The 12,832-nt window shown below is 47.6% G+C and overlaps 1 protein-coding gene across 10 annotated transcripts in view; it reads right to left on the minus strand.

Moving 5' to 3' along the window:
• The window catches only part of LOC139261987 (calcium/calmodulin-dependent protein kinase type II subunit alpha), a 336,847-nt gene that overhangs the window by 247,809 nt on the left and 76,206 nt on the right, over nucleotides 1–12,832 (minus strand). The window lies entirely within an intron of this gene.

The following is a 12,832-nucleotide window of genomic DNA, read 5'->3' on the forward strand; positions in this document are numbered from 1 at the left end:
TTGATCCCCCTAGTAGTAAGGACTACATCTAACTCCTTTTTGAATATATTTAGTGAATTGGCCTCAACAACTTTCTGTGGTAGAGAATTCCACAGGTTCACCACTCTCTGGGTGAAGAAATTCCTCCTCATCTCGGTCCTAAATGGCTTCCCAGACTGTGTCCCCTGGTTCTGGACTTCCCCAACATTGGGAACATTCTTCCTGCATCTAACCTGTCTAACCCCGTCAGAATTTTAAACGTTTCTATGAGGTCCCCTCTCATTCTTCTGAACTCCAGTGAATACAAGCCCAGTTTATCCAGTCTTTCTTGATAGGTCAGTCCCGCCATCCCGGGAATCAGTCTGGTGAACCTTTGCTGCACTCCCTCAATAGCAAGAATGTCCTTCCTCAGGTTAGGAGACCAAAACTGTACACAATACTCCAGGTGTGGCCTCACCAAGGCCCTGTACAATTGTAGCAACATCTCCCTGCCCCTGTACTCAAATCCCCTCGCTACGAAGGCCAACATGCCATTTGCTTTCTTAACCGCCTGCTGTACCTGCATGCCAACCTTCAATGACTGATATACCATGACACCCAGGTCTCTTTGCACCTCCTCTTTTCCTAATCTGTCACCATTCAGATAATAGTCTGTCTCTCTGTTTTTACCACCAAAGTGGATAAACTCACATTTATCCACATTATACTTCATCTGCCATGCATTTGCCCACTCACCTAACCTATCCAAGTCGCTCTGCAGCCTCATAGCATCCTCCTCACAGCTCACACTGCCACCCAACTTAGTGTCATCCGCAAATTTGGAGATACTACATTTAATCCCCTCGTCTAAATCATTAATGTACAGTGTAAACAGCTGGGGCCCCAGCACAGAACCTTGCGGTACCCCACTAGTCACTGCCTGCCATTCTGAAAAGTCCCCATTTACTCCTACTCTTTGCTTCCTGTCTGACAACCAGTTCTCAATCCATGTCAGCACACTACCCCCAATCCCATGTATAGAGGCCGCTCAGAGTAGGGACCCCCAGCCAGCCGCCTCCAGCGGTGAGGGTCTCACAGGAGCAGTAGCAACGAGCTGTCCCAGAGACAAAGGGTCTCCAGTTCACTTACTGACAGGGATTAACCAGGCCACCCAGAGACGGGTGGCGGTTGTACAGAGCTCTAATTTTTAGTTTAAGGCAGCTGACTGCACCGTTTTACATTTTAAGTTTAGTTTAGAATTAAGGTTAATGTTGCAGTAATGTTAGGTGATTGTTTTGAGTTTGTCTTGTGTGTCAGCCAGCCTGAGAGCAGTTCTCAAGGGCAGGATCCAGACATTACCGGGTGATGGACAAACCTCAGGAGACCAACTGATGTTGTTTAATTTTAATCTATGTTCTTCCTTCTGTAATGTGGTTGTACGTTGCCTATATGCTGGTGAATATAATGTAATTGAAATGGAATGTAACTGTGCTGAAATGCAATTGTAGTGATTGAACCCCCTCCAAGCTGGGAGGGTGTAAATGTAAAAAGTTTGTACCTGTAAAGGGAAAAGTGTGCATCTATGGTGGTGTTGCATAAGTGTAATGCATATTTTGGGTATTAGTTTCGTTAATTTACGGGGAAGGTTATCTCTTGGGAGTCAGGAATTTTGCTCACCTGGAAGAGTGATATGGCATCACAGGGGGGAATGTAGAATTTTCCAATATTTCACAAAGATTCCTGGTACCTTGCCCCTGCAGAGGAGAAGAACCCCTTTCTGGACTTTTAAAATGAGTTTAAAGGGGCAGTTGGAGCCTGCAGGGGATAAAAGGGGATGCATTCATGGAGACCCCCCTCCACCCCAGTGTTTGGACTCATAGGAAAGGGAATTTAATTTGGAACTATCTACCAGAAAGTCTGAAATCCTGAAGTGCACATGGAAGAAACTACGAACTTTAATCAAATTTGGGATTTTTAAAAGATGAGTGTTGGGTCGGCAAGAAAAGGGGTGTGGTCCATCTCTAAAGGGCCAGTTTGGACATTGGAGCTAATCAAATTGTCTGGGAACTGTTTACTCTCGGAAACTTGCCCCTAGAAAACATTAGCATTCAAACAATCGACCATGGAAGAAACAGTATCACCCCCCTCAAATGTCACATACATATTCCAACACCTTTTCAACAGGCATAGAAATGTCCGACTCAGACCAGACTAGCACAATGGAGAGCTCACCAACTTGGGAAAGCCTATTAACGCCAGATTAAAACTACTTAATCAAGTTTCAGTTAGTTGGGCTGCAAAATCGAAACAAAGAGCTGAGCTAGATTGGGTGTAAAGATAAAGAAGCCTGTTTTAGTATAATTGATGCCTGTTCTGGCAGTTAGGAGTGCTTCTAGAGACACTATTAAGTTAGCAGTCTCGTTGCATAAGTTCTACACCAGCCTCGAAAAGTGGGACCCCGAAACATCGGTGAAAGGAATCTCTAAAGCCCAGAAGGACAGCACCACGACAGCAAACAGGCCGTCAAAACGACTATCGGAAAGTTGCGGGCCATCGCGACCAACCCAACAGTCAACCGGAACCAACCCGACAAAACCGAAGAAAAACCGAAGATTTTCCACTCTACAAGCTGGTCCTTCGCTACCAAGGGGTACAGACTACAGAACGTGGACAACTAAAGCGAACCCCGGAGTTGGAACTGTCAAAAGGGGATTGGTGAGCATGGTCCCTGCAACCCCAGAGCTATAACTTCGTTAGTTAGGGGAATTGGGAGTGGGGAGGCTGGGATAACTTGTGTAAATGTATCTGCATTCACCTCTTTACCCCATTTAGAGTTTAAGCTGTATTCTTTTCCCCACAGGCTGTAATTTGACAATTTATTCAATGTGTTGTACCCCTCAGTGTGCATTGGTATCACTATTCTGTGTGTGTTATTAAAAGTGTGCCTTTTACTTCTTTTTAAACACAATAAAGCCATACCTGCTTCCTACCTTGAAACCGATTGTCTGCCCAAGTCTGTCACAGTCCCTTCATAATTCCAGTGTCTAGAACCAAGGGTGTGGGAGCGATTCGGAACCACTCATAGGTGGTCAGAAGGAAAGGCTGACCCCCTGCAAACCACCCCTTACAGCCCGGTGTGCAACGCCCCTGGGTCCCGACACCGGCGTGAGTTTTGACTCCCGCCCGACCCGTCCGCCCCGAGGCGCGCCCAGTGACCGCCTGGGAAATCAGGGCGGCCTCACCAGCCCGACAGCGGAGAGGTGAGGAATAGGCTCCTGAGGTCAGTGCGATTGTATTTTCTTTTCATTTTATTTTGCGATTTGTGTTGTGGTAGTGTGGGCAATGTTTCGGGAATGTTTCTTTGGGATTTTTCAGGTTTATTTATCTCCCCCCGAGGCGTCTCTGGGAGCACTCCCGGCCCGTCTCTTTAGAAACATAGAAACATAGAAAATAGGTGCAGGAGTAGGCCATTCGGCCCTTCGAGCCTGCACCGCCATTCAATGAGTTCATGGCTGAACATGCAACTTCAGTACCCCATTCCTGCTTTCTCGCCATACCCCTTGATCCCCCTAGTAGTAAGGACTACATCTAACTCCTTTTTGAATACATTTAGTGAATTGGCCTCAACAACTTTCTGTGGTAGAGAATTCCACAGGTTCACCACTCTCTGGGTGAAGAAGTCTCTCCTCATCTCGGTCCTAAATGGCTTCCCCCTTATCCTTAGACTGACCCCTGGTTCTGGACTTCCCCAACATTGGGAACATTCTTCCTGCATCTAACCTGTCTAAACCCATCAGAATTTTAAACATTTCTATGAGATCCCCTCTCATTCTTCTGAACTCCAGTGAATACAAGCCCAGTTTATCCAGTCTTTCTTGATAGGTCAGTCCCGCCATCCCGGGAATCAGTCTGGTGAACCTTCGCTGCACTCCCTCAATAGCAAGAATGTCCTTCCTCAAGTTAGGAGACTCAGGAGTTTAGCTCGGGAGTTTCCCATCCTAACGCCCCACGAGGGGGGTACAACGCCTCCCTTAGCACTGCGCCCGCTGACTCAGGGCTCAGCCGCCCAATGTTACTGACTGAGGCGCAAACTGTTCCCGGGCGCTAACTTTACCCACCGGCCGCCATTACCGCCCCAAAATTACCGACGCTGAAAATCCAGCCAACTCTTAAGCATTAGGCATTTGGAATTGCTACAGTGCTTCAACCGTCCTTGACAAAAACTTGCATTTATAGTGTGCCTAAAATGTCCCAAGGAACTTCACAGGACCATAAACCAGACAACATTTGAAACGGAGGCACACAAGGAGATATTAGGGCAGTTGAGCAAAAGCTTGGTCAAAGAAGTAGGCTTTAAGGAGAGTCTTAAAAGGAGAGGGAGGTGGAGAGGTTTAGGGAGGGTATTCCAGAGCTTGGGGCCCAGGCAGCTGAAGGCACGGCCACCAATGGTGGAGCGATTATAATCAGGGAGGCTCCAGAGGCCAGAATTGGAGGAGTGCAAAGATCTCGGAGGGTTTGTGGGGCTGGAGGAGGTTACAGAGGTAGGGAGGGGACGAGGCCGTGGAGGGATTTTAAAACAAGGCCGAGAATGTTGTAACCGCGGTGTTGCCGGAGCGAGAGCCAATGTACAACCATAAAAACTGAAAATGCTGGAAATCTCAGCGGGTCTGGCAGCATCTGTGGAGAGGAAGCAGAGTTAACGTCTTGGGTCGATGACCCACGAGAAGGGGAACAGAAAGCAAAGAGGATGAACAAAGGTAAAAAGAGACAAACGGAAATCCCGTCTGAGGGAAGAGCAGGACTTCTTCAAGGTGGGCATTGCTCGAAGAGAAGTGGCCGTGAATTAAACACCAATACAAAAGCAAATACTGCGGATGCTGTAGGTCAGCGAGCACAATGCGGTGATGTGTGAATGGGATAAGAACATAAGAAATAGGAGCAGGAGTCGGCCAAAAACTGTCTATCTCCACCTTAAATATATACAATGACCCAGCCTCCACAGCTCTCTGGGGCAGAGAATTCCATAGAAACATAGAAAATAGGTGCAGGAGTAGGCCATTCGGCCCTTCGAGCCTGCACCACCATTCAATAAGATCATGGCTGATCATTCCCTCAGTATCCCATTCCTGCTTTCCCTCCATACCCCTTGATCCCTTTAGCCATAAGGGCCACATCTAACTCCCTTTTGAATATATCTAACGAACAGGCCTCAACAACTTTCTGTGGTAGAGAATTCCACAGGTTCACAATTCTCTGAGTGAAGAAGTTTCTCCTCATCTCAGTCCTAAATGGCTTACCCCTTATCCTTAGACTGTGACCCCTGGTTCTGGACTTCCCCAACATCGGGAACATTCTTCCTGCATCTAACCTATCCAATCCCGTCAGAATTTTATATGTTTCTATGAGATCCCCTCTCATTCTTCTAAATTCCAGTGAATATAGATTTACAACCCTCTGAGAGAAGAAATTCCTCCTCATCTCAGTTTTAAATGGGCGGCCCTTTATTTTGGGATACAGGCAGCAGAGCTCTGGATGGGCTCGCGTTGATGGAGGGTGGAAGGTTCTCCTGGAGAGCTTGGGATAGTTCCTTGGCGTCATTGTCAAGCGGCCAGTCTTAGCAAGAGAACCCCTGCCTTCATGGGCAGTGGGGTGGGGGGGGAATTGTCCAGATGTGAAGATTGTGAGGCCACATTGTCAAGCTCATCTGTAGATGACTCATCCCTCCCCTTCTCCAGCCTGCTGGCTGTTACCTCTCCTCCTCCTCCTTCACTTGTGGGCGCCGATGGAGTAAATTGGAAAAGGCTTCTTGCCAACTCGACTCTGAGTGCTGCCAACTAAGCACATTGTTTGGCGCAGAGCATATTGTTCCTCAGTGTTTTCCAACCAAACTGAAGCAATATCTGAGGGAATGTGTCGCGCATATGGCTGCTGAACTGCATTGCCAGCTGGTGTCAGGATTTAAAAGTCTTAATTGCATGTAAATTGAATATCCCGTCGAGTTTGGAACCTGTCCATTTTAGTTAGAGAGGAACTTTTAGCTGACTAAATATTCAGAGTTTTTTTTTTACTCATTCATGGAATGTGGGCGTCGCTGGCAAGGCTGGCATTTATTGCCCGTCCCTAATCGCCCTTGAGAAGGTGGTGGTGAGCCGCCTTCTTGAACCGCTGCAGTCCGTGTGGTGAAGGTGCTCCCACAGTGCTGTTAAGGAGGGAGTTCCAGGATTGTGACCCAGCGACGATGAAGGAACGGCCGATATATGGAGCATGGGAACACCACCACCTCCAAGTTCACCTCCAAGTCACACACCATCCTGACTTGGAAATATATCGGCCGTTCCTTCATCGTCGCTGGGTCACAATCCTGGAACTCCCTCCCTAACAGCACTGTGGGAGCACCTTCACCACACGGACTGCAGCGGTTCAAGGCGGCGGCTCACCACCACCTTCTCAAGGGGCAGTTAGGGATGGGCAATAAATGTCGGCCTTGCCAGCGACGCCCACATCCCAGGAATGAATAAAATAAAAGTCAGGGAGGGGAACATGGAGGTGGTGGTGTTCCCATGCACCTGCTGCCCTTGTCCTTCTAGGTGATAGAGGTCGCGGGTTTGGGAGGTGCTTCCGAAGAAGCCTTGGCGAGTTGCTGCAGTGCATCTTGTAGATGGTGGACACTGTGTTGTGTTCAGATTCTATTTGGTTGTTACAGGACGCAAGACAGGCATTAGGACCCTGTGGGAGCTATTCACAGTTGATGTAAACATTCTGGTTCATGGGCACCATTTTGAGACAGTTGCTCAAAAGGACACAGCTAGTTACATTACTCCTGTTTCAGTTCGTCTGTTTATTTACGTAATTTGGCGGTGAGGATAGAATTCGAACCCAGGCGTACACAACATACACACTGCAGACATTGTGCGCTGGTGGTGGAGGGAGTGTTGCTGGAGCTGCACTCATCCAGGCAAGTGGAGAGTATTCCATCACACTCCTGACTTGTGCCTTGTAGATGGTGGAAAGGCTTTGGGGAGTCAGGAGGTGAGACCCTCGTTGCAGAATATCCAGCCTCTGACCTGCCCTTGTTGCCACAGGACTGCCACAGGCCAAGTTAAGTTTCTGGTCAATGGTGACCCCCCCAGGATGTTGACGGTGGGGGATTCGGTGATGGTGATGCCGTTGAATGTCAAGGGGCGGTGGTTAGACTCTCGCTTGTTGAAGATGGTCATTGCCTGGCACTTGTGTGGCGCGAATGTTACTTGCCACTTATCAGCCCAAATTTGAATGTTGTCCAGGTCTTGCTGTATGTGGACACGGACTGTTTCATTATCTGAGGAGTTGTGAATGGAACTGAACACTGTGCAGTCATCAGCGAACATCCCCACTTCTGACCTTATGATGGAGGGAAGGTCATTGATGAAGCAGCTGAAGATGGTTGGGCCTCGGACACTGCCCTGAGGATCTCCTGCAGCGATGTCCTGGGGCTGGGATGATTGACCTCCAACCACCACAACCATCTTCCTTTGTGCTGGGTATGACTCCAGCCAGTGGGGAGTTTTCCCCCTGATTCCCATAGACTTCAGTTTTACTCAGGCTCCTTGATGCCACACTCGGTCAAATGCTGCCTCGATGTCGAGGACAGTCACTCTCACCTCACTTCTGGAATTCAGTTCTTTTGTCCATGTTTGGACCAAGGCTGTAATGAGGTCTGGAGCCGAGGGGTCCTGGTGGTACCCAAACTGAGCATCGGTGAGCAGGTTATTGGTGAGTAAGTGCCGCTTGATAGCACTGTCGATGACACCTTCCTTCACTTTGCTGATGTTTGAGAGTAGACTGATGGGGCGGTAATTGGCCGGATTGGATTTGTCCTGCTTTTTGTGGACAGGACATACCTGGGCAGTTTTCCACATTGTCGGGTAGGTGCCCGTGTTGTAGCTGTACTGGAACAGCTTGGCTAGAGGCGCGACTAGTTCTGGAGCACAAGTCTTCAGCACACAGCCGGGATATTGTCGGGGCCTATAGCCTTTGCTGTATCCAGTGCACGCAGCCGTTTCTTCATATTATGTGGAGTGACTTCTGTGATGGTGGGGACCTCAGGAGGAGGCCGATATGGATCATCCACTCGGCACTTCTGGCTGAAGATGGCTGTAAACGCTTCAGCCTTGTCTTTTGCACTCGTGTGCTGGGCTCCGTCATCATTGAGGATGGGGATATTCATGGAGCCTCCCCTTCCCGTTAGTTGTTTAATGGTCCACCCACCATTCACGACTGGATGTGGCCAGACTGCAGAGCTTTGATCTGATCCGTTGATTGTGGGATCGCTTAGCCCTGTCTATACTATGCTGCTTCCGCTGTTTAGCATGCATTTAGTCCTGTGTTGCAGCTTCCCCAGGTTGGCATCTCATTTTGTTTCAGGTACACCCGGTGCTGCTCCTGGCATGCTCTTCTACACTCCTCATTGAACCCGGGTTGGTCCCTTGGTTTGACGGTAATGGTAGAGTGAGGGATATGCCGGGCCATGAGGTTACAGATTGTGGTGGAATACAATTCTGCTGCTGCTGATGGCCCACAGCTCCTCATGGATGCCCAGTTTTGAGCTGCGAGATTTGTTCTCAGTCTATCCCAATTAGCACGGTGGTGGTGCCACACAACACGATGGAGGATGCTTTGTCCCCACAAGGACCGTGCGGTGATCACTGCTACCAATACTGTCATGGACAGATGCATCTGCCACTGGTAGATTGGTGAAGACAAGGTCAAGTCGGGTTTTCCCTCGTGTTGGTTCTCTCACCACCTGCCGCAGGCCCAGTCTGGCAGCTGTGTCCTTCAGGACTCGGCCAGCTCGGTCAGTAGTGGTGCTACCGAGCCACTCTTGGTGATGTTCATTGAGGTCCCCCCACCCAGAGTACATTCTGTGCCCTTGCTACTCTCAGTGCTTCTTCCAAGTGGTGTTCAACATGGAGGAGTACTGATTCATCAGCTGATGGAGGGTGGTACATGTTTGACCTGAAGCCATGAGACTTCACGGGGTCTGGCGTCAAGGTTGAAGACTCCCAGGGCCACTTCCCCCTGACGTTGATTTTATAGTGTACAAAAAACCGACGGCTATTAGGAGACAGACAAAAAACAGGAAACTATAGACCAGTTAGCCTAACATCTGCCGTTGGGAAAATGCTGGAGTCCATTATTAAGGAAGCAGTAGCGGGACATTTGGAAAAACACGATTCAGTCAAGCATAGTCAGCATGGTTTTATGAAAGGGAAATCATGTTTGACAAATTTGCTGGAGGTCTTTGAGGATGTAATGAGCAGGGTGGATAAGGGGGAACTGGTGGATGTGGTGTATTTAAATTTCCAGAAGACATTCGGCAAGGTGCCACATAAGAGGTTACTGCACACGATAAAAGCTCACAGGGTTGGGACAATATATTAGAATGCAGAGAGGATTAGCTAACCAACAGAGAACAGAAAGTTGGGATAAATGGGTCATTTTCCGGTTGGCAAACAGTGACTAGAGGAATGCCGCAGGGATCAGTGTTGGCATCTCAACTATTTACAATCTATATTAATGACTTGGATGAAGGGACCGAGTGACAAGGTGGATGCAGAGAGGATGTTTCACTGATGGGGGGAGACTAGAACTAGAGGGCATGATCTTAGAATAAGGGACCGCCCGTTTAAAACTGAGATGAGGAGAAATTTCTTCTCTCAGAGGGTTGTAAATCTGTGGAATTCACTGCCTCAGAGAGCTGTGGAAGAAACATAGAAACATAGAAATTAGGTGCAGGAGTAGGCCATTCGGCCCTTCGAGCCTGCACCGCCATTGAATATGATCATGGCTGATCATTCAACTTCAGTACCCATTTCCTGCTTTCTCTCCATACCCCTTGATCTCTTTGGCCAAAAGGGCCATATCTAACTCCCTTTTGAATATATCTAACGAACTGGCCTCAACAACTTTCTGCGGTGGAGAATTCCACAGGTTAACCACTCTCTGAGTGAAGAAGTTTCTCCTCATCTAGGTCCTAAATGGCTTACCCCTTATTCTTAGACTGTGACCCCTGGATCTGGAACTCGCCAGCAATGGGAACATTCTTCCTGCCTCTAACCTGTCCAGTCCCGTCGGAATTTTATATGTTTCTATGAGATCCCCTCTCATCCTTCTAAACTCCAGTGGATACAGGCCCAGTTGATCCAGTCTCTCCTCATATGTCAGTCCTGCCATCCCGGGAATCAATCTGGTGAACCTTCGCTGTACTCCCTCAATAACAGAACGTTATTCCTCAGGAGACCAAAACTGAATACAATATTCCAGGTGAGGCCTCATCAAGGCCCTGTACAACTGCAGTAAGACCTCCCTGCTCCTATACTCAAATCCCCTAGCTATGAAGGCCAACATACCATTTACCTTCTTCACCGCCTGCTGTACCTGCATGCCAAACTTCAATGACTGATTAACCATGACACCCAGGTCACTTTGCACCTCCCCCATTTCCAAATCTGTCACCATGCAGATAATATTCTGTCTTCATGTTTTTGCCACCAAAGTGGATAACCTCACATTTATCCACATTATACCGCAACTGCCGTGTATTTGCCCACTCACCTAACCTGTCCAAGTCACCCTGCAGCCTCTTAGCATCCTCCTCACAGCTCACACCACCACCCAGCTTAGTGTCACCTGTAAACTTGGAGATATTACATTCAATTCCTTCATCTAAATCATTGATGTATATTGTAAATAGCTGGGGTCCCAGCACTGAGCCCTGCGGCACCCCACTGGTCACTGCCTGCCATTCTGAAAAGGACCCGTTTATTCCGACTCTCTGCTTCCTGTCTGCCAACCAATTCTCTATCCACGTCAGTACATTATCCCCAATACCATGTGCTTTAATTTTGCACACAAATCTCTTGTGTGGGACCTTGTCAAAAGCCTTTTGAAAGTCCAAATACACCACATCCACTGGTTCTCCCTTGTCCACTCTACTAGTTACATCCTCAAAAAATTTTGGATTTGTGAAGCATGATTTCCCTTTCATAAATCCATGCTGACTTGGACCGATCCTGTCATTGCTTTCCAAATGCGCTTCTATTTCATCTTTAATAATTGATTCCAACATTTTCCCCACCACCGATGTCAGGCTAACCGGTCTATAATTCCCTGTTTTCTCTCTCCCTCCTTTTTTTAAAAAGTGGTGTTACATTAGTTACCCTCCAGTCCATCGGAACTGATCCAGAGTCGATAGAATGTTGGAAAATGATCACCAATGCATCCACTATTTCCAGGGCCACTTCTTTAAGTACTCTGGGATGCAGACTATCAGGTCCTGGGGATTTATCGGCCTTCAATCCCATCAATTTCCCTAACACAATTTCCTGACTAATAAGGATTTCCTTCAGTTCCTCCTTTTCGCTAGACCCTTGAACCCCTAGTATTTCCGGAATGTTATTTGTGTCTTCCTTAGTGGAGACAGATCGAAACTATTTGTTCAATTGGTCTGCCATTTCTTTGTTCCCCAATATAAATTCACCTGATTCTGACTGCAAGGGACCTACGTTGGTCTTCACTAATCTTTTTCGCTTCACATATTTTTAGAAGCTTTTGCAGTCAGGTTTTATGTTCCCTGCAAGCTTCCTCTCGTACTTTATTTCCCCCCTGCTAATTAAACCCTTTGTCCTCCTTTCTGAATTCTAAATTTCTCCCAGTCCTCAAGTTTGCTGCTTTTTCTGGCCAATTTATATGAGCCACCTTCCCCTTTTTATTTTTATTCCAGACAGGGATGTACAATTGCTGAAGTTCATCCATGTAATCTATAAATGTCTGCCATTGCCTATCCACTGTCAACCCTTTAAGTATCATTTACCAGTCTATCCTAGCCAATTCACGTTTCATACCATCGAAGTTACCTTTCCTTAAGTTGAGGACCATAGTTTCTGAATTAACACTGTCACTCCCCCTCCATCTTAATAAAGAATTCGACCATATTATGGTCACTCTTTACCAGGGGGCCTCGCACAACAAGATTGCTAATTAGTCCTTTTTCATTACACATCACCCAGTCTAGGATGGCCAGCTCTCTAGTTGGTTCCTCGACATATTGGTCTAGAAAGCCATTCCTCATACACTCCAGGAAATCCTCCTCCACCGCATTGCTACCAGTTTAGTTAGTCCAATCTATATGTAGATTAAAGTCGCCCATGATATCTGCTGTACCTTTATTGCACGCATCTCTAATTTCTTGTTTGATGCGGTCCCCAAACTCACTACTACTGTTTGGTGGTCTGTACATAACTCCCACTAGCGTTTTCTGCCCCTTGGTATTCCGCAGCTCCACCCATACCGATTCCACATCATCCAAGCTAATGTCCCTCCTTACTATTGCATTAATTTCCTCTTTAACCAGCAATGCCACCCCACCTCCTGTTCCTTTCTGTCTATCCTTCCTGAATGTTGAATACCCCTGGATGTTGAGTTCCCAGCCTTGGTCACCCTGGAGCCATGTCTCCGTGATGCCAATTATATTATAATCGTTAATCGCTGCCTGCGCAGTTAATTCATCCACCTTATTACGAATACTCCTCGCATTGAGGCACAGAGCCTTCAGGCTTGTCTTTTTAACACTCTTTGTCCCTTTAGAATTTTGCTGTAATGTGGCCCTTTTTGATTTTTGCCTTGGGTTTCTCTGCCCTCCACTTTTACTATTCTCCTTTCTATCTTTTGCTTCTGCCCCCATTTTATTTCCCACTGTCTCCCTGCATAGGTTCCCATCCCCCTGCCATATTAGTTTAACCCCTCCCCAATAGCACTACCAAACACTCCCCCTCAGACATTGGTTCCGGTCCTGCCCTGGTGCAGACCATCCGGTTTGTACTGGTCCCACCTCCCC

This window comes from Pristiophorus japonicus, chromosome 4, assembly GCF_044704955.1.
Source record: "Pristiophorus japonicus isolate sPriJap1 chromosome 4, sPriJap1.hap1, whole genome shotgun sequence".
Lineage (NCBI taxonomy): Eukaryota > Metazoa > Chordata > Chondrichthyes > Pristiophoridae > Pristiophorus > Pristiophorus japonicus.